Here is a 27,661-nt window from a genome sequence, read left to right on the forward strand (position 1 = left end):
AACCAAATTGTTTGACATTTTCACCTTTGGAACTCCAAGCAGTACATTAATGGGCCATGATTGACAAGTTTCTTGTTCTCTTTTAAAATAAGTCTCCCGAGCCTGAGATATGCCCTTTAATGAGTATGGGATCAGCCTTAAAAATCACAAACATAATGGCTCCAGCAAAGGTAAAGCAAAAAATTCTGAGATTTGGCCCTAAAGAAGAGCACATTCTAACTACAGTGTCCACATGAGTCAGCCTCTGTGCTCTGGTGAATGAATATTTGATTATCTCCAACACTGCAGATAGTCCAGATTCAAACGTTAATTTACACCCATAAGCTGCCTTTTCTTCATTTGCGTGACTTTGGTTCTGTATCTTTCAACTATTCTCTCATGATCCATCTTCTTCAAGTGAAATCTTACCCTAAAAATGTTCTTTGAATCCCCATCCTTACTCTGCAGAGGGGCAGATGGAATGTGACTGCAAACTGGGGCTTGTTACTTCAATCTCTGAGCTTCTTTAGGAATATACTGAAGGGTTTCTCAGAAATTGGGTGATGTGCTCTCCTTGTAACATCCCAGCATTCCTGCTGGCGGCATAGTAAGGGTTGTAATATATTTTAGGCCACCAGGCTGAAGACAGCCACTTCAAATATAACCTATGTTAGGTGGAACAGGAGGAAAAAAATATCAGTAGATACAAACCCCCTCTTCAAGTACTTTTGAAGGTAGGAAAACAAATCACTGAATAGACTATCAAAGACCAGAAAGAACCATCCAAGGAATAAAGGTTTACTTGAAACTTAAAAGGCAAAAAAATCATTACGAGTGAAGCAAAAAAAATCTTTACGGGTTTTGTAATCATTGGACTGATAAACAGATGGGCTTTTTGGTGTTTGGATACAAAAGACAATTATGTCTTATGAATCAGTGAAATCCAAGACTTCTGAAGGACTTGGGCTCTTTATCTTTTAGTGCTTGGAAGTCTAGATCCTAGTCTGTAACAGTATCAAATAATTCATAAAATAATAATGATTTAATTTTTTCCTACCCAAATTAGCTATAGAGTTGTTGTTGCAAACATTTATTAAGTAAGCATAAGAGTACGTTACGGATGTTCACAGAAATAATGCGTCTTCAGAAAACATGATGACAGTGGTTTTCTGTTTCACAGTTTACCATATCAAAAGTTTTCAATTTGCAAAATCCACTACTTCATGCATAAAGATGAACAGAGAAAATGCATTAGTGAGGCAGATGACCCTGAAATAGATAGAATTGGCAACACCTGTACAGTCAAATTTTCAATGATACTCAATTTAAAAGTTACTGCATGAATCATGCATAATTTGAGTCTTTAGTGAATAATAAAATCTAAGATGGTAAAATGTTCATACAGATTTACATTAGAAGAATTACCAGTTCATTTTAATGCATCTCAAAATCAGTGTTCTTCTGGCTAACCCAAGGTTTTTCAATAGAGATAATTGGAAAAACAGTTGTTCTGCATCTTCTGAAACTATATTTGATGTGAGAAAACATTTATCTATGGGTCTAAATCTTCCAAACCAAGAAGCACGCAGGGACTGCAATATAAAACTAGTACATTGTACTACGCCTTATATTCTGAAGATCACATTATTTTTAGAAAGAATAGAATAAAATTTTGTGACAGGATTATTAAACTCAAATGCGGAGATAGATTGTCATACTAGAGCTTGTTTCACAAAGGAAGTTCTGCCTGAGATCAAGAAATTGGGAGTTCAATTCTGGCTCTTTTTTAAATTCTCACGGACTTTCAGGAAATCAGAGAAAATAAATTAATATATTTTACTTTGAATTAGTCACTTATATGTGTAGATAGATTTCTGTTCTGAAGAGTTTTATGATACGAGCCATTCATTTAAAGTGTTAGTGGGGAGAAGGAGGAATGCTTCAGAAGGGGGAAGTGGTTTATATTGAAGGAAAAAAATGGGTTGTTCTGTTACCTGCTTGAAAGTGGACTTTTTTCCTAATTAATTTTATTAGGTAGCCTCCTCTCTGGTGATGATGTTTGTTTTGCCTTATTGAATCTGGAATAGGATTTTTGTGTGTCTTGATTTTTCTGGACATTCAAAGAGTATGGAAATGATGTTACTCTCCTGCAGTTTGAAAACAGTTTCCACAGAAGAGGATTGGAAAGGTTGTAAAACTGGCTCCTTCCTTAATTCACACGGATTCCCAGCAAAGCATTCAGATGATCTGGGTGCCCACAAAAGGGCAGTGCATGCTATTTATATGAAATACATGTAACAGGGAGGGGATGGAATGTATACCTACGTATATACTACAGAGAATGATGTCCTTTCATACTGGTAACTTAATTGAAATGTTCTAAAGTTATTTTTAGCCATTTTTTTCATTTGTTTAATAGCACGGACTGAAAGTGCATTTTGTAATAATGTAAGCTAGCTGAATCTTGAAATATATTTCAGTGGCCACTTAGGGCATTTACAGAGTTGTGACCAAGAAACAATTTAATGCTATATCTACAGCAAAAGCATCTTGATTCAAAAAGAGCAATCATAGAATGCTGACAGTCAACAAAATTATTCTATTAGCGTATCTTGGATAACTCATCTTTAATCGGGAAAGACTCCTACTTTGCTAATATGTGGCTAATGAAAGTGTTGATTTATTTATTTATTTATTTATTTATTTATTTATTTAACTAGGGTTACTATGAAAAGTAAATGTACAAGATAAACATATGAGTTGTGGTAGGAAGGTCTTGTAAGTTTTTATTTATTTATTATTTATTTTTAACTACGGTGTAGTTTCCCAGAGTAAAAGGAGCTATCAGTGGAGGGTGTTTTTCCACTTTTGTTCAGTTGGGTTTTTTCATGTTGTTCTCTGAATGTATTTTATGTTTGTTAGCAAAGTTTCGTACACTATTACCTTTTCATGTAGCTTTCTATTAATGCATGGGCACTTGGTAAGTCATATTTGCCTCTGCAAGACGTGCCAGGAGTCTCCCTTTGCAGCAGTTCTGTCCACTATGTAAGAGACATCATATCACAAATTCGATGGGAAGGAATTAAATCAGGATTAATTAGAATTAATCAGAAACACAAAGGAATTAATTCATTGTTTACCTGCTACACAGAAGAACATTGACTGATGATACCAAATTTCCTAAATCTCAGCAAGTCAGTGCTACTTCAGAATTTTCAATCCACAGTCTCTCCCAGTTCTTATTTTTTATGTATTTTTGGATAAGTAGTTAAAATTAGCTAAATTCAGAATAAGTCAGCAGCTGCCTTAGGAGGCAGATGCTGTTTGATGACAGTGCTGGCTTGTTGTCACTGATATTCCAGGCAAAACAGCCAAGCATTTTGGTAGTATCTGTTTTACAGATAGGATTTCCTGAAAAAGGAAAATAGAAAACATGATTCCCACAGTGAAATGGCTGGCTATGATATATAATAAGTAATTTTTTTGCCTGACCTCTAAGAGCAGAAAAAGTCATGTTAAGTAAGTAATTTTCTTGACTTTCCTACTTTATTCTAATTGAATTGCAGCTTATTATAGCTGTTTTAAAGATCGATACTCCTTCATGGGAGCAGGAAGAATGAGAATCAATCTGAACACTTCATACCTTTCATCTGGATTTGCTTCAGATACCAGCCCTTTCTCTGCAGCAATCTGTGTGATTCTGTTAGCAGCATCAGTCACCGACAGTAAGACACCTGAACTGTGTTTCTTTTCCTGCTCATTGGGATCTTTCATTATTACAGAGACTGATATTCTTTCTTATAAGGTTAGAAAAGATCCATAATAGCTTTTATACCATTATATTTGAAACTCTAGACTTCATTAAAACACTCTTCAGCTCCTTCACTTCCAGCTTCCTTGATGCTTATGAATTATTCAGGGTGGATTTCAGTTGAGGTAAATAGTTTGATTTGAAGGTTTTTGTATCTGGATTTAGATGCAACGAGCAGTGTTAAACGCTCAGAATTTTAAGTGAGGAGAATTGCAGAGTCTCAGCTATTAAGATGGAAGACATTTGCCGTTAGTGCTCTGGGGCTGCCATTGAGATCTCAGCACAGTGCTATTTGTCATTCTGAAGTAGGTAGACATTATGATGCCTGGAGTATAAATCAGCCTTTACATGGTGTCGAGTCCTGAAGCACTTTGAACACTCTAATCCACTTCTGAGTTAACAGAACATTTTTGGTTTTACAAGCTTTAAAGTTTCCCTTTTTATTTAACCCTGTCATCACATTATTAATCATTATTATTTTCTAGAATTTTATATACCTCACCAAATATGCTTCTTAATATTTTGCTTCAACACTGTGGTGATATCACTGAAATGAGCTTTAGATTTAATCATCTTTAAGTAATGCAGTTTCAGCAAAATTAATTGTATTAATTCTCATCACATAAAGAGGAAAACTGGCTTTTTCTACTCTTGCGCTGGGAAGACCAGCATTGCTCAGCTGCTGTAGCAAAAGATATGATCTGTACTTCTTCTGTTTTGCCCAGTTCTTATAGCATCACGTTAGTGATACTTCCTGAACAAAGCTGAAATGGAACAGCAGCAGTTTCCATGTGTCTGTTTATTCTCATATGCCTGCAGTCCAGTAGCCAATATTAACTCAACAGACAAAATAAAAATATTTTAAATGTTGATTATCTTCTAACGTCTGGGCAGCTAGACCATACATGAAGGGTCAGTTCAGAAGCTGTATGCTGTAGGATGTTAGCTCATTGAACCTCAGTTTCTGTTCTTGCACTGGCTGGCTTAATGTTTTGATCATAACACAGTATTTTGTTTAATGCATATAGCTATATATAGTACTCTCCAGCCTTTAATCAGATACTACAACTGTGCGCTCAGTTGAACTTATAGTGTTTTTACAGGTGGAGTTGTTAACATAAATGAAATCCATTAAAATCACTTTATTTTCCTGCCAGGCAGCGCAGTCTATAATGCACCGGCTGCGTGCCTTCAGCTGTTAGCATGCAGCAATGGACTCAGTGTGAGGTAGCAGCCAGTTTCTCCTGGTGAACTGGCGGTAACCCCAGTTCAGATGGATATGTTAGTAAAGACCCATGTCTGTGCTATGGACTAAGAGCCCACACGGGTGCAAAAGTATGCTCTGCCACACCAGGTAGCTGTTGTGAGGGAAGAGGTGCTGGATGTGGTAACATCCCCGATGTGCCCATCTGGGCACACTCAGCTCAAGATATTGCCGCTCACTATGGAGAGCATAGGTCCCATTTCCAATTTCTTATCTCATGGAATGGAGACAGAAAAGGCAAGAAGTCCCCCAGGACAGGATTGTCGGGTTTGTTTCTTTATTTATTATCATTACTTCCTAACTTTCAAACAGTGAAACATAAATGTTCCAGAACTAATTAATCTAAATGATTGTAGCCAAATGTTAAGTCCCTGCTATCTCTGCTAAAAAGCTTCTTTTTTTCCTATACAGCCACTTAAAGTTGTTGTTTTCATTAAAGTGCTCACTCCTCAGTGAGGAAGTATAATAGTTAAGCAGCGGAGTGATTGCTTGTGTTAGCAGGAGCACATTGAAGTTACATGACCTCTCATTAATCTGCACTTTGATAAGGTCCTAGAGTGGTAGGATTAATGACATTCCACTGTAAATTATTCAAATCCCTGCCTGTGCACTGACTAGCTCTTTGGAGAAACATGTAAGTGATACTGAATCTTTTACTGCCTTAGAGAATAACTAGTGGTCCAGAGACGGAAACTGGCTCACCCCTATTGTGGGCTGTACGTGAGTCATCCTAATGGTAGATGTTTTTCTTTCTTTTCCTTTTCCTTTTCCTTTTCCTTTTCCTTTTCCTTTTCCTTTTCCTTTTCCTTTTCCTTTTCCTTTTCCTTTTCCTTTTCCTTTTCCTTTTCCTTTCTCTTTCTCTTGTTATGTTATTCTACTTCCAAAACATAGTCTACTCATTCAAAGGGTATTTTTTCCTATTCTCCCATCCTTTACATTTCAGCTTTTGAGCACAACATAGCATGCTGAAGGCTATGTACCTAGGCTAGCATGGTGACATTAACTGTATTTGGTCCACAAGGCTTTCCTGGCTGCTTATGTTTCCCTTGTGCCACGTCAGCCTCATAAAATCCTATTTTTCCTCTTGGCTCCTTTCTGTCAGGCTGCATTCTTCTGAATGTTGTCTCTTCAGCTATATCTCATCCCATGCAGTGCCTTCAATTCTTGTTACCAGCACTGCCTCCCCTGTGAGGATTATAAACAGTGCTCCTGGTGCAGCAAAACTATGTGGATTTCATGGCCAGGACAACCTTTCTCTATAGAAAAGAAAAATGAGTGTGTCCCTCTTTCACATTTCGTGGAGTTGAATGTTAGAGGGAATATTAGTGTTTCTGTTACAGTCATATATAGCGGATCACAAAATTACTTTCTCAGTGATCCCTTTGTCTAGCTAAGTAAGCTGTGATTAAAAGCAATCCTACATCAATTTACTGGAAACTGTACATCTAACAATGAAGAGTTTTCCACATCCTTTAACTTTCATTGATTAAATGTTTATCAAGTGTTCAGCTGGGAGTCCAACTCCTACTCATGACATTTGCAGTTGATTCTGAGAAATAAGAAAAAAAATCTATTTTCAAGTAGAACTCTTCTGTGTACTCCTGTGTGCCATAATCACATCATCTGGAACTTCATGCGAGATCAAAAATAGATTTGTACATGTTACAAGTTAACTCTAATCTCATTCAAATTTTCTATTTTTTTTTAGTGCAGAAACAGAATACAGGACAGTTATCTGAGTGTTGTACACAGACATCCTGCCTAAACACTTGTGTTCTCTACACTGAAGAGCTGTTAGCCATTGTTGCAGTGGCTTTCTGTTGAGAGTTAATGTTCAGTACACAAAAGCTCAAATAAAGGCAATTGGAGATACCTTTAGGAAGTGAACTTCCTGCAGTGGAATGCAGTGCAGAGCAACGTAAGCTAACAGACCTCAGCACAATACAATGCCCAACTCCTATTGATAATTTCTACTGAAAGATGTGCCTCTAGTTTGGTTTTACAGCTGTTATTTGGCTCAGAATCACAGTACAGGAAGGAATTCCCCCCCAGGGACTCTGCTTACTCATGATCACTGCCATTTAGCAGGGCATCTCTGCACCAAACTTTAGTATACACTATGGAGTCAAGCTGTGCTGAGTTGTACTTTGGTATAAAGAAACCACTTCGCATTTTTTCAGTTCATAGCAGAGTGATACTAATGAAGAGGTTCAAACTTTGTTTCTACTCTTCTTTCCACAACTTCTAGACAGTTCAACTTTCAGGAAAGCCATTGTTTCTGAAATAGTGACTAAAAATCAATCATCAGAATTAATATATGTGGAATAAAATAATATGTGGATATGTGTCTAGAATCTGCTAGTAGATATGCCATGCCAGTGCCATTGAAGTGCTGTGTTCTGCAGTTCATGAGAATATTGCTGCTGAATTGATCCTTATCAAATTACAACAGCCTGTTTCAACAACACAAAAAGCAGATCTCAGGGACTTTGTATAAAATCTTTTATGGCAGTTTGCCTTTGAAACTGCTACAAAATTGTAATGGCTTTTCATTTTGATTTGCTGGCAAGAAACAAGTTGACTGCCCTTCCTTTAAAAAACTTAAAGACTGAACAAAAAGTTATTTTGCTGACACACCAAATGCTTTTTGCAAGCGAACTGATTTTGTTCAGTAATAAAAGTTGATTGGTATAATGAAAGAACGTTTTACATAACTGAGATTTACTTCACTGAGATGCTCAGACCAGACTCTGAGCCCAGTTGGGTCAACTGGCTTAGCTACATGGTCTGCAGTGCTGAACAGACAGCTCGGAGCAGAAAATTTTAGATTACAGCTGTTTTCATTTTCTTTCTTTCTTTCTTTCTTTCTTTTTTTTCTCAAATTAGGTAAAATGTTGTTCTCTTTCCTTCCTTTCAGAAATGTACATATGTATATATGTGAATACATATATGTATATAAATACATATATATATGCACACATACACAGATATGTTTACGTTTATATTATTAAGAGTCTTATACCTGGGGAGGAACAACCACATGCATCAGTACAGGTTAGGGTCTGACCTGATGGAAAGGAGCTCCGCAGAGAAAGACCTGGGGGTCCTGGTGGACAGCATGTTGGCTGTGTGTCAGTAGTGTGTCCTCATGGGCAAAAAGGCCAACGGTATCCTGGGATGCATTAAAAAGAACGTGGCCAGCAATTTGAGGGATGTGATTTTCTCATCCTGAATACTGATGCTGTACTGTAGGGAAGAAGGCCTTCAGATTGGTAGGAATGGTAGTGTCTGGTAGTTTCTAAGCAAGTTTTCTGAGAAATCAAAAAAATAATGAGAAAGCCATTACACAAGCTATTGCTTATTTCCTACTGAGATATAAGAAAGCACCAGTGTTTATATTGCCAAATCTGTACTAAGCAACATAAGTTTAAGTTAAAGATAGATGCTTTGATAGATGCCCGTTCACTAATGGTGTCTACTCTTGCGGTTTAAATGTGCTAGTTGTTTATGTATTTAGACACTCCTATTTCTTCTAAAACCTTTATCTTATGCTACAGAAACACTGAAATTCTAGAAGTTGTACTTCCATATGCCATAATTGAGTTTAAATGTTAATTTCCTAATTTTCTGAAGTGTACTGTTTGCAGGAATTTCGTATCTTAAATGGTAATGTTGATTTTTTTTTCCACTGGAACAACAGAAAATGTTGATCCAGTTTCTATTTCAAATAATGGCAGCTACCCTCTTTCTTAATTATCAAATCACCACTCATTTTTTATAACAACTTCGTGATATTTTTCCTGAATCCCTCCACAGCTTTACTGAACGTTCCCATTGTCTGATACTGTTGACCACAGAGGCACCTGGCACCTGGCACTGATCTTACTTATTAAACTGTCAATTCTGGTGCTTGTTGTTATTTGTTTGTGTATTCTTCTCAAAATTTATCTTACATTACTAGAGCCTCCTTTTTTTTCCTTAGATTACTACTAATAATCATCACCCTGTTTGTCATCTTAGAAACACAGAAAGGGAAGGAGTTCTGGGCTAACCAAGGTGAGTTCTTTGATGCAGTTGTACAAACCAACTTATACAGCACTATATTTCCCAATCCTGCTGCTAAAATCAGTGTTTATTCTCTTCAAGGCATTTGGATTTATTCTGGATTCTAGTCATGCAAGAGAATGCACTTCCATTGCCCATGTATATTGTCTTTGGGAGAGTATTCCCCATTGCTGCTATTTTTTGGCTTCATAGAAGTAAGGCAAATGAATTCAATGTATCTTAATGCAGAAGTCTTAGCTTGGAAAATTTACTCCAAGAACCATAGGTTTTACTTGGAGGAGCTAGAAAATAAGCCAGTTTGTTTATTTTCTCTGTCTAATGTGACCAGCCAGATATGCCACTGCTATTTTGCCCTTTCTGTAGGGAACAGAAACATTCTGACAGCCTCTGTACATGTACAACAGAATTGTTTGGTTTTCATGCTGGTCACAAAATAGAAGGCTCCTTCAAATAGGTCTGGCAGAAGTCCATGATGTCCCTCACTATGAGAGCAATTAAGTCCATTAAATAGATAACCAAGCTCATAGAAGTGAGGTATAGTTACCATTATGTGCCTCTGCAACATTTGTTTAATTGCTAAAGCACTTGTTTATGCACTGCCTTGCTGGAAGAAAATGTATTAAACTATAAAACAATGACCTGTCAGGTGTAAAGCCTGCAGCCTTGGGTGGGTTAATATGAGGCTCAGATCAGAAGAATTTAAGAAACTTTGTCATATATTGGATGTCTGAGAAATAAGCTTCGTCTCGCAGTTTGCTACAAGTCAGTTTTATGGACTGTCAGTACAGAGAGAGTATTTACATATTTTTATCAGCCAGTAATTGGGTTTTTTATCATTTGTGTTTTCTGTCTTTTCAAATTACACTATATCATCTTGTTCATAAGGAACTGCGGTGTTGTCATGTTAGCAGGCATTGCTGTTACTGCAGAGCATCTGATTTACTTCCTTGTAGTTGTCCAGTAGAAAAATGAATTTAATGAATTGTTTTCAAGTCGGTGGCAGTTCTGATGCTTTTTAGCTGGCATGGATATCAACAGAAGACTTAGTGGTGTGTATGTATGTTAATATGTGTAATATGGTGGAATTTTAACAGATGAATGTTGTACGAAAAAAAATGGAATAGCATATGTTATTCATGATTAATCTAAAACCATCTACAGAAGAATAATTAAGTGATATACACAGGAAAAAAAAATCATGCAAAATGATCCATACCTTGGAGCTTTCTCTTATATTTCACTTTCTGTTCTAACCTTGTTTGCCCTATGCCTGTTACTGCAAGATTAGAGGTAGCGGTGAAGTTACCACTGAAGCCTGAAACACAGGTTTGTACAGAAACACAGTATTTCTGTATATGAGAAACTTGTAAAGTCCTTTCAATTTAGTTGATACTCTTCATCATTCTGCAGAACAAATTTTAGCAGTGTTTATGAAGTTTGGTGGGGATAGAAACCCAAGGTAAGAGCCACATATAATTGAAGCCCTATTAAAGGTATTGTTGCATGTGTGTGCCAAACTGGCATCTTAAATACCATGTTTCTAAAATGTAATAGGCTATGTATTCATAAGGATATACATAGATCTGTCTTACATTTATTAGGTTAGCCACATCATTTTAATTGGTACAAGGCAAACTGAATAAATTTATTAGTTTAGGATTTCTGTTGAAAATGTTGTGGAGCATAGTCTGCTGTACTCAGAGGGATCTGGCCCCCATTATGGGGCAGTTGTATCTGCTTTAGTACAAACTGTTCCTTGAAGTTGAGGTTCTTTATTAATACTGTCTGTTATGTTAGCCCCTATATGTAGGATAACCGTTGTTATCCTATATTAATATGCCACAGTCTCTTAGAAAAAGTAGCATACCTTCTGTCCCTCTGGGCTTCATTTAATTATTACGACACCAAAACTCAATTCAAGCTTCTAGAAAATAAGACATGATCTTATCTCTACAAGAAATTGTCTAGACTTAAGACTATTTTTATTATGTGGTAGTTGTATGGTTTTTTTTTTGTTGTTGTTTTTTTTTGTTAATTTGTTTTTTCTTAATACTGATGGTTTGTGGGAAAGTAGATGCAGAAGTTACTTCTACTGAGAATCTGTTACTTCCCATACCAATTCATTTTTCCAGTGCTCTCATACTATCAGACCTGGCATCTATTATGCTTTGAAGGCTAGGTATAAAATACCTTAAAGTGTTTGAAGACAGCTATTTGATGGTAATGTTCTCTGGAATGGAAGAAGATAGTACTATCAATTACAAAGAGGGACAAAAGATGAGATTACTTATTTTATATTATTGTATATTCAGGCTCAGAATCTGTTGTTTTAAATCTTGCCTGAAGACTAGAAGCTTGTTATTGAAGCTCCATCACACTTCTGAAACATCTCAGTCATTCCCTGTGTTGATCTGTCACTCAAGTATTGATCTTATTTGCCTCTGACACTACAAAAATCTAACAAGCTCACAGCCCAAGATCTTGTAGCTGCAGGCTATTTCTTCCAATATGTCATCGTTTTCCTCCTTGTTTTTAAAACTGCATTTATCTATTTCTCTTTTGTAGGTCAGATGACCTTGGACCATTAAATTATAAGCTCTTCTTAAAATGAAAAGTCCTCTGCCTTGCACAGTGACTCTTGCAGAACTTTCAACATTGATGATATGCCACTTTGCTCAATGTTACTAATATTCTTTGGCTGTGTTTCAATTCTGCAGATAAATATAAACATTCATAATGTAATCTTTTCAATCCAAAAATCAGTATAAACAGTCCTGGTTCTGACTGTGGAAAATCTTTTTCCTCCTCCACTCACATTACTTGTTTAGAGAAAGTAAGGCTCGGCAGTGATGAGTGGTGTCCCCCAAGGGTCAGTGCTGGCACCAGTACTCTTTTATATCTTCATCAGTGACATTGACAGTGGGGTTGAGTGCACCCTCAGCAAGTTTGCTGATGACATCAAACCTAGTCAGGGACCTAGACAGGCTTGAGCAGTGGGCCCAGGTGAACCTCATGAGGTTCAACAAATCCAAGTGCAAGGTCCTTCACCTGGGTCAAGGCAGCCCTCACTACTAATACAAACTGGGGGATGAAAGGATTGAGCGCAGTCTTGCTGAAAAGGATCTGGGGGTATTGGTGGATGAGAAGCTGGACATGAGACAGCAGTGTACCCTTGCTGCTCAGAAAGCCAACTGTATCCTGGGCTGCACCAAAAGAAACATGACCAGCAGGTCGAGGGAGGCAATCCTGCCCCTCTGCGCTGGTGAGGCCTCACCTGGAGTACTTGTCCAGATGTGGAGTCCTCAGTACAGAAGAGACATAGACCTGTTGGAGTGTGTCCAGAGAAGGGCCACAAAAATGATCCAGGGGATGGAATGCCTCTCCTATGAGGACAGGCTGAGAGAGCTGGGACTGTTCAGCATGGAGAAGAGAAGGCTGTGAGGTGACCTGAGAGTGGCCCTTCAGTATCTAAAGGGGAGCTACAGGAAAGAAGGGAACAGACTCTTTAGTAGGGTCTGTGGTGACGGAACAAGAGGAAATCATTTCAAGCTTTAAGATGGAAGATTTGCCTTGTATATTAGGAAAAAGTATTTTGCAGTGAGGTTGGAGAGGCAGTGGAACAGGTTGCCCAGAGATATGGTGGATGCCTCATCTCTGGAGACTTTCAGGGTGAGGCTGGATGAGACCCTGGACAACCTGATCTAGCTGTGCATGTCCCTGTTCACTGCATGGGAATTGGACTAGGTGATGTTTAGAATCCTTAGAGTTGGAAGAGACCTCTATGATTCTAAGAAATATCTGGAATTGGGTATCTTAGAACAGCTCTGTGGAACATCTTTGGTAGGTAAAATTATAACTGGATGTAGTGTTTTTAAGTGATGCAGTAGAAGAAAAATCTATAATAGATGTTTTTTTTATAATAGTGGGATTTTGAATTATTCTCAAGTACACAACATCTGTCCAGAGGCTGTTCTAAGGTAATTGATGAAGCATGATATAAGTGCTGCTCTGTGAACTTTGTATGGTTTGGTGCCCACAAAGGATAGACAGAATTAGATATCATACTTAAAAATTTGGACAAGATGCTTTCAGTTAATTACATTTTAACCAGTGGGATACTAGTGGCCTTTATTTTTGATGATCCCTCTCCAGGCTGTTCTGCCATGATCAATCAAGCCATAATCTGAATGCAAAACAGTTAGGGAAATAAAACTTAATTACTTGGCTATTAGTCAGAGATTTTAGGTGGAGTAAGATCTTAGGAGGCCAAAAGCAAAGAACTGCTTACACTGTTTTTTGCATGTTGACAATACAGATACCATAGTGTGTCAGGTCAAGGCAAGCCAGTGTGTGACTGAAATAATTTTTCTCAGGGAGTTGATCATCAATATCACTACCATCCAGAAGTGGTTTCTGTAATGGCAAAGCAGTTCTTCACAAGTAGGAAATAAAGCTAGCACAGGGCATGGCCTTTTTTTCATGCTGCCACATACACAGTACTTGTTTAAATATCCTTTTATAGGTCATAATCTCAGGGTCTAGGAGTAAAGTTAAGCCTTTTGTTGTGTATTGACAGCTTTTACTGATCTGTACATCTGTCCTCATGACAATTCATGTTCTGCATTTTTGGATCATGGTATTCTATGCAGTTAGAAATTATGCTTATTTATATTTGATGTTTTTTTTTAATTCCTCTCTAAATTTTAGTACCTTAACAACCATGGTGTCTTCTATTATATGAATGGATATCTCAAGAAAAATCTTTCTAGGACTCTCATATGTCTGTAATCAGTTTTCAAATTATTCTCTTAAAAGTATAACGTAATGCAAGTCCAGTAACCATTATTATAGTAAAGCACAGAAAGGTGAGGAAGAAAGTAAGTCCTTCCATGTGGGCTGACAAACCTGTGCAGCTATGGTTGCTGTTCTGCTTGTTGCTTTCATAGTCTTGCACATGTGGTACAGTTTACTCCTTCCATGAAACATTCTGTGAATACACCAAATGTCCATGTTGATCTCACTTAGTTCTCTTACATGATCTTGCCTAATTAATTAATGACAGAAAATAAAAACAGTGACAACCTTAAAGTCTATTGACAAACCAGGAGCCTGGAAAGGTTGCAGTCCAGTTGTGTGTAGATAATGAATGTCTGAAAACCACAACTAGAGAGAAGTTGCAGTCTCTGGCAGAGCAACATTTGGCTGTGGCAAATTTTCACATAAAAATCTACTGCTCTTATTGTTGTACCAAAGGAAAGGTGGAAAGATGCAGTTTCTCGTAGTTTAAAGTAAATTTTTTATGTTGTCACAGACCCTATGCAGAAGAGAGGATTAGCAGACTACTTGTATAGCATACAGAAAAAAAAATATCATGACAAGTAAATTATTGGCTTCCCCATAATGTACTGCTTTTTATTTCAAAACAACTGTCTTCTTGCTCATTAAGCTAGGATGCATATTCATTATTGAGCAAATCTATTTACTGCAGGAGGGTTCTAGGGAATTGTTTGTTTCTTTTGGGGTCTATTAGCTAGCATTGGCTACTGGAATAGGTAAGTTAATGATCTAAATCAATACAGCAATTTTAGTAGAACCTGTGTATACAAGGAAGGTGAGAACTGATGTCCTTCAGATTAGGTTATTTTTTCATGTGTTCAACTTCTCTCTTGTCTCCTTTGATAAATTATAGTACAGAAATGTTTTCTGAAGCTTTTTTAGATGACAATAAAATAAAGCACATCTATATTAATACACTAAAGCAAGAGAGCTCATGCTTGTGCATTTTGTTTGAGACCCACTTTTTGTCATACGTTTTTTAAAAAGGAGCAAAAACAAAGGATAAAACAGTTGGGATAATTATTGCTGTGGGGACAATTTATTAGCCTGTGTCCACAGACTTCACTTTTCCTCAGCATATTTAGAAGGGAGTTTGTGAAGATATATTTGCATTGTTTAATAAACAGTACTATATGGAGAGGAAGCCAGCAGTGGTATTTTTTCCCTTCTATCCATAAATCTGCTACATCACTGAATCTGACAAAGTGAAACTCTCTAGCTTTCAGCTTGTGCATAATGCTGTTGCCAAACTTCATAAAGATATTTTATGGCCTGTTGAAGTGCTAAGACACTAGACTTCATGAAAAATGAAGTCTCTAAATGGATTGGAGCTATATCACTTGAGGAATCTGAAAAATACCACTGAGTGTCACAGCTATTAGTGACAGGACTTTGGAGAAATCACACTCTGCTGATGGCATAACTCTGTTATAAAATACCCAAGTGCATGCTGCCACTAATGATGAGCAGTTCTCCCTCAGACACTGAATTATGGTATATCTGTCCAAGCTGTCTGTATTTTTTATTTTTATTTTTTCAGATTCTTTGGTATGGTTAAAAAACAGTAGTGGCAAGGGCCTTCTTTCTGTTCTGGCCTTTTCTAAATGTAGGGATGGTTATCTGCCAGCACAACAGGAACTGCTGCAGTCTGCTCTTGTTCCAGTATTACTGCTTGTACAGATAATGAGTCTGCACCAGCAGGCGATGAGCAGCTTCAGAAAGATATGATGAAAAATGATAATCATCTTGCATTTGTTTCTGGAACTTCCTTGTATGCAATCACATGAGTGTGGGGACTTTGACAAAGGAATGCACATCTGGGCACGGCTGTACTGCAATAGTTGCAGTTTCACTGTGAAGCTTAACTAAGAAGTACCTCTGTTGCTGATTTGTGTTGTTATAATCTCTTATTCCAACCATCTAACTTATCCATCAGCTATTTACAACCCCCACATTGCTAGCATGCAACCACTGCTGGAAATACAGCTTTGTGGGAAGTCCATTTACAGTTCATCTCTTCAAAAATACTCAAAACACAGAAGCATACTCAGTGCTCAAAACAAACAAACAAACAAACAAAGAAAGAAACAAACAAACAAAAAACAATATACCAATCCAATAAATTAAATGGATGTGTTCATTTTTTCTTTTTCATTTAAAGTTGTGGGATTTCAGTGTGCCCTTGAGTCTTTCTCCTACTGCCTTGTAAAGGAATTTGTACTCTAGGATGTGGACGAAGCCAATCCCAAATTTACCACCCAACTAACATGTTTTTTCCTGACCTTGCTTCCATTCTCTCCTATAACAGTTTGCAGACAATTTTGCTTAGAGTCTCCAGTACTCTGGCAAATAATAATGTTGCTGAATTACCAAAGCTCAATTATGATGTGATATGTTGCTGCTTCACCTGGAATTCAGGATGTGAGTTAATAGTGACCATCCATTCCTTTCGCACATCACTGTGGGATGAGATTGCCTGCTGAGTTTAATGTCTTAGTTTCTTGACCTGTACTAAACGTCTTAGGAAGCTGTCTTTTGTCTGGCAAAGGTACTCCTATATTAAATTGAGTAACTTTTTTCTATTAATTTAATTATGCTTTAAGAAACCCTTTGTTTCAGTGTCTAATCCAGGAAATTGCAACAAGAATAACAAAAAATTATTTTCAGTAATAGCAAAAAGGGAAAAAAAGCAGTATTCCAGAAACACTTCCACTTTGTTTATGGCAAATAGGTCAGCTAAATTTCAAATAGCATGATGGCTTCAAGTCTTTCATTTTTTGGCAAGCCACTAGAAGTATGGAAGACTTGGTATGAAGTTCCATTCCTGATTAAATGGGTACCTCAGTCCAACCCCAACACTTGTCTACTTCCTTCATCTTAGGTCTGTGCAGCCATCTAAGAATTAATAAAAAGTACATGTTCTGGAGAGCCAAGAGGAAAGGGAAGTGTTTGTGTTACTCCTGAAAGAAAAATCTGAAGTATCTCCTTCCTTTTCCCTTCTCTCAAAACAGAATACTGTTTTTTTTCTGCTGAGGAAGAGTGGATTTTCTGCATGAGGCATGGCTCTGGTGTAGAGGGTGAAAATTCACCTAAACATGCATGAATCATGAGCTTTTCACAATTGATCTGTAAGGGACTTCTCTCCTAACAGCCATCACAGCCAAAATGAACGTTGTCAGTATATGTCAGTCCTTGAACATGTTAGTTTATAGAGTGGTAAAGACAACAGGAGGGGTAGGATTGAGAAGCAGAAGAGCTCAAAGAATCTGAAGGTCTCTCAGGGTTGGCACTGGCAGTTTCCACAGAGTAGTGATGGTTGGTGCAATGTATTCTCTGCACTTTAAGGGAGAAAAATCCTCATTCAGGGGTTTTAAGTCTTTAAGCTCAATCCTATGTAAATAATTCTGCAATGCTGAGAGCAAGGTGTTATTGAGAGTAGGTTCTACAATTGTATGCCCACGTGAATGGGAGAATTTCAAATAACTTTACAGCTCTCACTTCAAACTTGGTAGTGAAAAGGCTTTTCCATCATTGCTGCCTGGCCACTATTCAGAGGACCAAGAGAAATACTTATGTTGTAGAATGCAGTTTTGTTTACCTCCTGGAGCTGTAGGTTCTTTCATTTTCTCTAATCTGGCATCGTCCTTTATTTATTTTCACCAAATGAGCTGTCACATCACTGTTTTAAAATCTTGATTCTTTGGAGCAGTTTATGTTAACCTGGCTTATTGCCAACAGCTGAATTATGAGGGGAGTTTGTAGATGGTAGACTAAAGAAAAGCAAACAGTGAAGATATTTTGTTCATATTTATTTTTCCCTTCTGGCTTAAGTTCCAAAGTACTCTTCTTTCCTCTTCTTTTCTACCACTATCTAGATTTTGCTCTGCAAATATGTGTATAACATATCTGACTGTATTTGTTTTTCCCTTAACTAAAGAGAAATAAAATTATTTTTCAGATGCAAATTTTAGAAAGTTTTGTATGACGCTACATGTAATGCTTTTGACTTGCCTTTTTTCTTCAGTGGGAAAGAAGTTCCTTGAGTGCTCCTACTTGACATCCTCTTCAAACCTACTTACCTCTTGCAAATTGTTCTTTCCTTCTTATCTTACAACACGTTTTTTTGTTTGTTTGTTTGTTTGTCTAGAATGTTTACACCCCCCCACACACCTTTTTTTTTCTTGTGCATTTCAATCATTATTCTAACAGAATGTTTATGCTGAAATCTAAGATAATTATTCCACTGTTTTCTATTAACTCATTCCTTAAGCTGATTTCAGCTGTTCTAAATTGGATTAAAAAGCTGAAAGAAATATCAGCTGTCATGCTTCCAGGCATTTGGTGACTTTGCAGGATTAGGAATACACTTATTAGATAAGTGGTTTTTTTTCTGTAAAACTGTCTGATACAGCAGTTCAAAACTTGCCTGGAAGCACCTAATATTAGCCAATCTTTAAAAGAGGATAAACATACTTCCTCTACCACTGATATAATCAGCATGGCAAATCCCCTCTTCTGTGAATCTGTTTCTTGTGTCTATGTGCTTACATATCCCAACTGTATCTGTCTGCTTTTACATTTGTGCTGTAAGAATATATGAGGGAATCTGTGCTTTTTTTTTTTTTTTTTTTTGGTTTCTCATATTTGCCAGTAGGTATTAAACATAGGACAGACTTCTAACACATTTGGGACGGAGAAGAAAGTCAAGAAACATTAACATTGACAGTAAATGGGCATTTAATCAGGTATTATCTTGATAAGGCATACTATCATAGTCAATAAAATGCTTATTATCTGATGTAGAGAGCAGTATGCATTCATTAATAGATTCATAAACTCATATTTCATATTGCTCTCTACAACTTCTGAAAAGAGGTGGGGGTCAGCCTCTTCTTCCAGGTAACAGTAATAGGACGAGAGGTAATGCCCTTAACTTGCACTGGGGAACGTTCAGGTTGGATATTAGGAAAAAAAATATTCTCTGAAAGAGTGGTAATGCTTTGGAACAGGCTACACAGGAAGGTGGTGGAGTCACCATCCCTGGAGGTGTGTGGCTGTAGCTCTGAGGGGCATGGTTAGTGGGCATAGTGATGGTGGGTTGGTGGTTGGACTGGATGATCTTTGAGGTCTTTTCCTGCCGTTACGATTCTATGATCTCCATGAAATTGAGAAGTTAATTTATAAATTAAACAATAAACAGTATGTTCAGAAAAAGCCTGTTAGGGAGTAGCCAGGGAATAAAAACTACTTGAGGGCACGTAATATGATTTTTTAAATTCATTTAAACCACTTGCATGTAACCAGCTGCATTACATGTGCTAAATCACAGTGATTTTTTTACTGAATAGAGGAAGTGGGGAGACTTACTGATGCTAATTATCAGCAGTAATAATAATCATCATTGTTAAATTGTTAAATTCTCATGATGAAGTTAAGAAACCTTCCATAGAGGGAGAGGTGGACTTTCCTTTTAAAACAGATAAAATAAAGACAAGTAGTGGAACAAGCAGAATGTCTGAGTATGTAGACCAGTGCAGACTCAGTGCTACTTAGATACAAGGAGGAAGACCATGATAAGTACTTCTTCCTTTTTCTCCCTCCTGTCTTTCTTCCCCATCTCCACTTCAAGTTGGAGAGCAAAGGAAAGGTTTCAGTGACCTTGATGTATTTCCATAACTCTTCTGTGGAGATGAGAACAGACCTTAAAAAGTTCACATGTGCTTATTAAGCCATTTGCTGCAATTCTTAGCAGTGTGGTGGCTAAGTTTAACATTTGGGTAGGAAGTCTGAAGGTCAGCTATTCTTCAGCTTCTAGTGAAGTATCTCAGGTTTACCTTTATGAGTGAAAAATAATAGCAATAAATGAGTAGGGCAATTTTTTTGTTTGTTTTCTTTCGTTAGATTAGCTTGTGGGAGATTTAAAATCAGGAATCAGATGATGCACTCTTATCTCAATTACAACAGGAATTAGAACATTGTTCACGTCATCAAGGTGCTGAACTAGCTTCTTGGCAGATACATATACATATATATATATATATATATATTTGTAGTGCTGTAGAAAGGGTAGAGTCACACCTTAACATGCATTTGCTGTGTTTTCAGCAAAGCTCTGTTATTCAGCTGGCTTTCGGACCTTGTCATTACCTTTCCTGCACAGTGAGATGGAGCACATTAAGCAGCAGAACTCCTGGTGGGTTGTGGCAACAACTGGCTTTTTGAGATATGAGCATACGTTGTGTAAACTCAGTGTGTTTATGACTCACATTTTAGTATTCTGTGAAAGCATCTGTCTGTGCAGCACTGTGGCCTTCAGATGTTTGCTTCCTTTATTTAGTTGCTTGTTACCTAGATGCTAACAAGTTTTTGTGAAGCTTCAGATCTGAGAGGTGCACCTCATTTTTTCTAGAAGCCATAATTATGACAAGTAAGTTATTTGAAAGAATGTTTCAATTACATAGGTTAAGAGGATAAAAAGAATTAAAACCTGGAAATTCCTTGCTTGGCCAGAATTAGCTATGTTCAGTGTGAATGTTCATTGTATCCACTCAGATTTAGCACATGAGGGGAAAATATGACCAGCTTCATCATGAGCTGATAAACATTTCATTTACAACATTCTTTCACCTTATGATCAGGTGATCAAAATCTGGGCGTGCAGCCCTGGGACTCTGGAAGGTGGAGAAAATAATAATAATAATAATAATAATAATACTTCGGAAGTGAAAAGATGATGAGAAAGAGCTCACTTACTGTGTTTGGACTTGTTCTAATGAACAAGAAAGAGTGGTGTGAGTGTGCAAGAGTCATTATTCCAAACACCTCTGGAGTACGTACGGTTGGAAAATTAATACCGTAGCAGTAACTTTTCAGACTTGCTAATAAGTGTTCATTGGCCAGGAGGAAAGTAATTCAGAAAGATGGAGAACTTGAAGGAACAGTCTCACCTGTAACTTCTCAGCAATGGTTATTTTCATAAAAGAGAGTTCTTAGAAAATAACCATGACCTTACCAAAGTGCTAATAAAAACTACCAAAGTCCAATAGAAAATATTTTGACTTTAAATGGCCTTGTTATTTGTTTGTTTTATAGACATGTTGTTTTGGTTTTGTTTAAGGTGGGAGAAGATGTGAGGACAGGGTTGTTTGAATCATTACCTCAGCCCTCCCGTTCCCTGTTGAATTTGGACTCAATTCCTAGATCCTCCATAAATCTGTACAACTACGTTTATGCTATTATGTTATGATTATTAATAACTCCAACGTATTGATTTTATATGGTTTGCCACTTAGTTGTTCAATAAACATCATTTTGTAGATGGTGTTTCTTCTTTCATTTTTTTAACTTACATGTGGAACTGTGTAAATGGGACTCAATGTTGAGTGCTTGTCCAGGATTTAGAAAACTTCTACTTTTCAATTAATAGGTTTCCAAGTCTGTCCTAGAAGCTCAGTTCAAGTCAACTCTAAATTGTTTCACATATTTTCTTTTCTGATTCTGTAAAAAAAAAATACAGTTGAAATAAACTTTTAATACTAAATGAGCTGATGCATCCAGAAATCCTATTTCATCCTGTTTGTTCAGTACTGAAAAGATACTGATGATCTTAGTTAATATCTTGATGAATGATTCCATGTGTTCATAAGAATATTCTTTTTTTAGAAAAGCGTATTTTAAAATTTTTGCAACTTCTGCACATTTTCAAAAGCCTTTTTCAAACCCTCATTTTAAGAGAGCACAAGCATTCATCTGGAGTCTTTTGTGTTTGCAAAGTTACTTAATTCTCAGTGAATCCTATTCTGATCTTCAATCAATTTTTAGATGGTCTTCATTTGATGTGAAGTAGAAATGAGATAATCAGACTAAGTTCTAAGCATGCACCTTGGAAAACAGTGCTTAGTTGGCTAATGTTGTTTTTATAGTGCTTCTATAATACATTCCAACTCTATCACACCTCATAGAACTTTCTAATAATTAGTATCAGCTGTTACAGTGTCAGAGCTTACTTTTTAATTGGATATTCATTTCCATCTCAGCTGAGGTCCTTGTGGTTATCACAAGGGAACCAAGTTTACAGGCAATCACTTCATAGATTAAATTTCTTCCAGAATAAAGATTTAGGACCTAATGACAAAATAACACTCCATGAGTCCTCATTAGAATGCCTGGTTCAGCTGACTCCTGCCACACTTATACTACTTTTGTGACATTAATCTGCTATGTGCATTTAAACTGATCAAATACTTACAGTAAAAGCTTATATTAGCTCTTGGGGATACTTTGGACTGTTTCATTCAGTCTTGGAAATGAATCAGTGCTATGTGAATCAGTGTGTGTATAGAATTTGGTATTTCTGCCACTGGGGATGGGGTGAGAGGCGGTCGTCATATATAGGAGAGCCAGCTGAAATAATGAAATGAGTTATTTGCACATTCCCAGTCTATAATTTAATGGTAAATTTAACTCACGGAATTGTTTCTGAAAGGCTGAAGCTATTTCAACTTTTTGAGCAACTTGGAAGTAATGATCACAGAACAGTTGTAAAAAGATGGAAGACTGACCTGTAATATTTATGCTTTCCTGCTTACATTGCAATTCCGTAATTGTTAAATGAGTGACAGTGTGTCCTTCTTAAAGTGCCCATTTTACACTTCTGAAAGCATTACATATATTCTGAGTAGAGAAATGCACCGATGCCTTTTAGCTGTGATTTCAGGGTTGTTCCCTGAATAAACATCCCAGCTTCTTCTAAGCATGTTTTAGTTTCTGCTTCATACTTCCAAAGTAGTAGAAATAATAGTAGTAATGGAAAGTGTTCTTCACAAGCTTCAAAACTATGCTTTGTAGTGTATATATCCTTTATCTATATCCTATATAGGTATATATCCTATATCTATTTCCTAATTAGCTTATTCAGTGCTTAAAGACATGGATGTGGTTTTTATTCTCCTATAAACTATCCACTGGATTTCAGACTGCTGATTTCCTTGTGCATCCACTGCCATTCTCCTAGTGTTGTCTTGGATGAAAATCTATAAATAAATTAAATGCTACAGGAAACAGAATCATAGAATCACCAAGGTTGGAAAAAACCCACAGGATCATCCAGTCCAGCCATTCACCCATCACCAATAGTTCTCCCTAAACCATGTCCCTCAACACAATGTCCAAACGTTCCTTGAACACCTTCAGGGTCAGTGACTCCACCACCTCCCTGGGCAGCCCATTCCAGTGCCTGACCACTCTTTCAGAGAAGTAGTATTTCCTAACATCCAGCCTGAACCTTCCCTGGCACAGTTTGAAGCCATTCCCTCTAGTCCTATCACTACAACCTCCCTTCAGGTAGTTATAGAGAGCAATAAGGTCACCTCTGAGTCTCCTCCAGACTGAACAATCCCAACTCCTTCAGCTGCTCCTCATAAGGCCTGTGCTCCATATAACATAAAACATGTAACAAAACTCTGAGAATTATGGTTAGTGTATTCATTTCTATGAATGTTGTGCGTTTTTCTGTATTTCCATCCCTCCAAAAGAAAAACAAAAACAAAACAAAACAAAAAAAAAAAAAAAAAAAAAACACCCTTCAGTGATTTGCTCAGAGGCAAAAAATAAACATATAACACTTGTTTTGAAGGGTGCTTCTTCAGTTGATTTTCAGATAAGTCATAGTATCTATTCCTTTGAAACTTTTCATGTGTTTTATTATAGACCTAATTATAAGCATATGATTCTATATAAGAATATAGTTATATAAAAACTGAAGTATGGTTTTATAGAATGCTATCGTATTAAGTTAACATACACATTTGTATTTTTGTGAATTGGATTTTCTTCCAGAATAAGTTCTGTGTTTGCCTATTTTTCATGCATATAAATTCAGTCCTGTAAATAGAAGTCATAGGTATGTGAACTTTTCACTATTTATTTCCTCACTTTTTATAAAGCAAATTCAGATATCAGCTGATTTTTTTCATATACACTTGTTGTTCCAAAACTCCAAAATGCAGTGATCTGGGCCTTGTAAAGTGGCATTTTTACTGCTTGTTGAATCTAATACTTCAACTTTCTGCAAAATTAAACTCAAGTTCTAATAGCATCTTCTGTTCAGCTATTCATTTTTAAACCTACTGTAAGGAGCTACTATTATGACTACTGTCTTCACTGGAAACAGGTTTCTGAGGCTATGGTCAAGTGCAACTATTTAGAATCATAGAATCATGAATAATGAACTTGTTTTTATCTAATCCTATGAAATAAATTTGTAACAAAATTCCTTCACACAGGAAAGTTGACAGTTCTGGTCCTATTCAAAGCTGAAAACTTCAGAAACTAGTAAAATCAACTCACAACAGTTTCCCCTTCAGGGACATGTGCTCTTTTTTTCTGCTAAATTTCATTCACTAGTTAATAATTTAACTGGAATTCAGACTTCTTTCACAGAATATAAATGATCAAACAACAATAACAAAAAAAAAAACAACCTTCATTCTAGGTTTCACCATACTGTTTGGTTTATAGTATTTTTCTAGCTTAATGGGAATCTAAATTTCTAATAAATAATTACATAATAATTATTTGTATTTAGAATGCGTACTCACTTTGTCTTCGCTTTTTATTTTGTACAAATACATAAAAAGTAAATATTTACTTTCTAAAACAAGAAAAAGAATATTGTTAGATCAGAGTCTAATCCATTCAGATTAAAGTACGTTTGTTGTTCTTTTACTGTGATTGACTATTTTCAAATGGACTAGGTACACAAAGCAGGGTTTCCTCTCAGGTATTTTGAAGCTGGAAATCTTCCTGAAAGAAAGCATTTCCAAGCAGTACTCTGAGCTGCCCTTCAGCCTGATACTTCTGTGTATTATCCATTAGGAAATGTAAATATTGCAACATTTGAAGGATAGTTAGTTGTTCAGCCAAATGAATGTACAGTCAAATGCTGGTCTTGAAAAAGGCAGCTGTCAATCCTTCAAGCAATGCTGTCATCATAATGTTTGGAATAATAACAGTTGAGTTCAGAGTTTGGTTTAGATGTGTAATAAATTCAGTGACTATCATAAGATGACAATAACTGAAGTCTTTATGCCCAATTTTCTGTTTCTTTCTGCAAAGTATAAGTAGTAGTTTCTTTCAGCAGCACTTGAAATCAAATGAAATGAGGTTTTGTATGGAGCGTTTGTGAATCTTCAATTCTACATATAATAGATTTTGATCTCCTAGGGTTTTTTAACAAGCCTAGAAAAGTCACAGAGCTGGAAGATATGCTAAGTTAGAAACTTCCAAGTTTTTGCGTAAAAAAATATTGTATTCTGATGCTGGTGTGGTTGCAATTTCTAGACCTCTTTAGTGAGAATGGACCCCTTAAATCATCCCAAAAGCTGTTTGTACTCTTACAATATAAGAATAGTGCATCAAGCAATGATTAACTACAGATCCAGAATCTAGTAGGTGAATATTTCATTCATAATCATTCTTTAGTAAGTTTAAAAAAAATATTGACAGTGTGTCATATAGTAAAATATGTATAGTATATTTTATATAGTATAAATAGTATAGTAAAAATAAGTGCTTTTTACCTGCAATATAGGAAATAAAACATATCATACCTATTTAGAGAACTGGAGAAAGCATTATGTGGAATTTTGTTATACAGTATATAAAATATTTTTCAAGATGAATCCTAACCTCCTAGTTTCAGCTACTGTTCTCTCGGCTTTGGTTCTGTGCCTCCTTGGCAGCGTTTTTAAGTGTGACCCCTTTGAAGGTTATCAGACTATCCTTTATGCTCCTTCTTAGGGACAAATTCTGTCTTCAAAAAATGTTCTGGACTCCAGCTGCTGAAGTGTATCTGAGGTCATAATTTCTGCCTTAAGTGTTTGTCATTGGAACTATATATTTAAAATATAGGAGAAATTCTGTTTTCTGTTGCACCCACAGTACTGAGATTATTTCAGGAAGGGACTCAAGGAACACAGCTGCTGTTTAGCAGTGTGCTTCTAAACGTACCTTTTATTGTTTTAGACAAAGAGTAAAACCTGACGACATTTAGAAATGGTTATTACTTTATCAACTTTAACTATTTCAAGCTAAGATTTTTTTGTTGGTTATTTTGATCTCAAACCACTAATTAATGGTCCATCTGTTCTTTAATAAACTTTTCTTTGTAACCATGTAATATGTATGATTTCATGACTGAGTATAACATAAACCAAGGTCTCTATCTCCAAAAACATTTAATCCACCCCTTCAGAGGCTAGAGTTCTGTGGGTTTTTTGTTTGTTTTCCAGGAAAACACTGGAAAACAGAACTGCATCTAAACAGTCATCTGAAAAACAAACAAACAAACAAACAAAAACATTTTTTTTTCTTTTTTTATCCAAAGACTTAAACCTGTGGGAACTTCAATTAGTATGAAGTATACTTCCAAGACTGCTTCTATAAGTTAAGTAATTCTTAGAGCTTTATACTCAGCAAATTCTTGTATCCAATGCAGTACTTTGTAACCTGAGAGTTGATCTCTAATAGGAAAGGAAAAGAAAGGAAAGGAAAGGAAAGGAAAGGAAAGGAAAGGAAAGGAAAGGAAAGGAAAGGAAAGGAAAGGAAAGGAAAGGAAAGGAAAGGAAAGGAAAGGAAAGGAAAGGAAAGGAAAGGAAAGGAAAGGAAAGGAAAGGAAAGGAAAGGAAAGGAAAGGAAAGGAAAGGAAAGGAAAGGAAAGGGAAGGGAAGGGAAGGGAAGGGAAGGGAAGGGAAGGGAAGGGAAGGGAAGGGAAGGGAAGGGAAGGGAAGGGAAGGGAAGGGAAGGGAAGGGAAGGGAAGGGAAGGGAAAAGTTTAATGTGTAAAAGGAGAGAAAATGATTATTAAATGATCACTGTGGTCCATAACTGGAATAAGACAGAGTTTAGATAATAACTTTGGGCATTGAGACAGCTGTTTTATCACAGTGATATTTGGTTGTATCTGTGGTGGCATAAGGAAGTAGATAAGAACACCCAGATTTCTGACATGAAATTTAGCCCAGTTCTGTGTCAAGTTTGAACCAACAACTGATAGCAGAGTGGAAATAGGAAACAAGAAACATTTATCTTGTTAAACCTTAATGAGTGTCAGTGTTCAATTTGATATTTGAGTAAAGCTTAACAGCTATACTTTAAGTGATGGTATGTTAATTGAAGTTCACATTTAGGAATATTTAAGAAGAAACATTTACTTAAGATAATGGCTGTTTTATACAAGGGCTTGTCTGAAAATAATACCTCCAATTTTATTATGATGACTGACAACATCAGATGCAGATGTTGATGGTATAGCAGTAGAGGCTGAACCTTCCCACCACTTTTCCATTACATTTTGTTGCTGTGTGACAGATGGCAGAATAGGGGCAGTCTGACAAAATGTCATCTGACATGGAAGTGTGGATGGAGCAAAGATGCATCATTGTACTCCTCCATGCAGAAAAAAATTGTACCCATTGACCTTTGTTGACTCTTGCTGAATGGTTATGGAGACCAAATAGTGGATGTGAGTACAGTAGGGTGGTGGGTGGTGCATTTCAGCAAGTGATGACAGCAATGTGAAAGACATGCCACCTCCTGGATGTCCTTGCAGATTTTTATGAGAATAACATGCAGGCTCTTGTTCATCAGTGGCAAAAATGCATAGCTAATGGTGGTGACTATGTTGGAAAAACTGTTTTGTAGCTGAAA

General features: G+C 36.6%; 1 protein-coding gene across 21 annotated transcripts in view; it reads left to right on the forward strand.

The window, feature by feature from the left end:
• RALYL (RALY RNA binding protein-like) overlaps positions 1–27,661 on the forward strand; it is a 380,415-nt gene that overhangs the window by 104,128 nt on the left and 248,626 nt on the right. For 4 of the 21 annotated variants that reach the window (XM_040678012.2, XM_046920001.1, XM_040678026.2 and 1 more), the window contains one exon: positions 9,037–9,110. The exons of the other annotated variants lie outside the window; for them this stretch is intronic. The gene's annotated coding sequence lies outside the window, so the exon portion shown is untranslated. The remainder of the gene's footprint in view (positions 1–9,036; positions 9,111–27,661) is intronic. 21 annotated transcript variants of the gene reach the window in all.

This window comes from Gallus gallus, chromosome 2, assembly GCF_016699485.2.
Source record: "Gallus gallus isolate bGalGal1 chromosome 2, bGalGal1.mat.broiler.GRCg7b, whole genome shotgun sequence".
NCBI classification, from domain to species: domain Eukaryota; kingdom Metazoa; phylum Chordata; class Aves; order Galliformes; family Phasianidae; genus Gallus; species Gallus gallus.